Source organism: Monodelphis domestica, chromosome 1 (assembly GCF_027887165.1).
Source record: "Monodelphis domestica isolate mMonDom1 chromosome 1, mMonDom1.pri, whole genome shotgun sequence".
In the NCBI taxonomy this organism is placed as follows: domain Eukaryota; kingdom Metazoa; phylum Chordata; class Mammalia; order Didelphimorphia; family Didelphidae; genus Monodelphis; species Monodelphis domestica.
This window is the reverse complement of record NC_077227.1, coordinates 544533169-544535044: the sequence shown is the minus strand read 5'-3', so window position 1 is coordinate 544535044 and position 1876 is coordinate 544533169.

The window sequence follows — 1876 nt, the reverse complement described above, 5'->3', positions numbered from 1 at the left end:
AGAGATGAGAGAGGTAGAATATTGCATTTACTGTCAACCCGATTGTTGTGTTTGAACTACTCTTTCCTCTTTTATTCTTATTATTTGTCACTGTTGTTCTGTCATTATTTATGTCTCCCATGAATTATACTGTCCAGGGGTTTTCTTGGCAAAGACACTATAATATCCTAGTGGCAAACCTACATATGCTGGAGGGGGCACTCAGAGCATGTCTGTGGGCATGTCCACTATTGCCCCAATACAGAGTTCACCAGAGTTGGTTATTAGAAAGTGAGATCAACACAGCCCCAGGCTGCTCCTCTACCCCTCTCTATGCATCTGTAAAGACATTACCCACTGATTTGCCATTTCCTTTTCCAGTGTATTAAGGCAAATAAAGGTTAAATAACTCGCCCAGAGTCATAGTAAATGTCTGAATTTGCATTTGAACTCAGATCTTCTTAACTCCAGGACCAGTGCTCTATCCACTGAGATACCTAGCTGCCATTTTTAGTATATGTCATTAAAAACTAGTCAACTTATTAGATGATTGGAAAGGGATATATTCAAAAATAATGGTGATATAAAAACAAAAGATTTCCATAAAAATTAAAAATAATAATAACCAGAAGGCACAGTCATAGTCTTTGACAAATAAGAAGACTGATGAATGCATGAATATAACCTAAGAACATTTACAAAACAATAAGTAATGATTGAAAATGAATGAACCATTATTGGAAGACATAATTATAAAGGATTCAGAGAAAGAGAATAGACTAAAATGGGGCTGGTAGCTTTGGCAAAATTTTTCTAGTTGATACATTAATAGTATTATTAACAATATTTTTATATATGTGCAGTATGTCAGCAATGCAGCATGGATAAAAAACAATTGTTTTCTACTGACAGCTGCTCCTATATAAGCCAAAAACAAAGAAAATAATTTTTGTTCCAAATTTACACTTGCTGTACTTTAGGAAACATCTCCCCTAATTATCTACTTATATTTTAATTCAAAGTATTTTATAAATAGAATTGTAGAATACATATAGAAAAATGGATTTTAGAAATCATCTAATGATACTAACAATTCACAACTATAAAGGACCCCAAAGCTGACAAAGTATTTTATTTGCACAATTGAGTGAGGTAGGCAATACAAATTTTATTAATTCCATTTGAAACATAAGACAAATTGAAGCCTTAGAAAGGTCAAGTGAATTGCTCTGTATGTCCCAGATAGCAGTTTAAGAACAACAACTCAAATATAAGTTGCAACTTCAAGTCCAGTGTGCTTTCTATTTTACAAATGGCTTTTCCTACCACTTCCCCTCTTTCCTTTTTATAGGGGAGAAAAAGGACGCTAGAGAGGCAAAATATTTCATTCAGTTATACAATGAGTTTGTATGCAGGGATGCGAAGTATAGTGTGCAGAATTTCTGAATCAGGCTTGAATTTGGCATTATTATAAATTGTTAACTGCCAACCATTATCTGCGACATTTCTCTTTTTGGAAAGTAAGAATATATTTTCTGAGAAAAAAAAATGACTGTGATCTGTGAAATCTTTTTTCTTTCTAAGCAATCATTGTATGTTGCGATATACAAGAAGGAGAAGATTGAACTAGAAACAATAGTTTGAAGATGCAAGGTGACAAATTTGTGTTTGGTACATAGAAAAAAGAAAAAATAGCAACAAACTTATTAATGAACTGAGTTTTCCAAAAGTGGAATAGGTAGTTTCCAGAGCTCTTGGCTCCTCCTTCACTCAAGGGTTTTGCACAAAACCTAGATGATCACTTGGCAAATTTGTAAAGATCCTCAAGATGAGTATCCTTCAAACTATAAACATCTACCATTCTATGAAGAAAGGGAGGTGGGATTGAAATTAAATC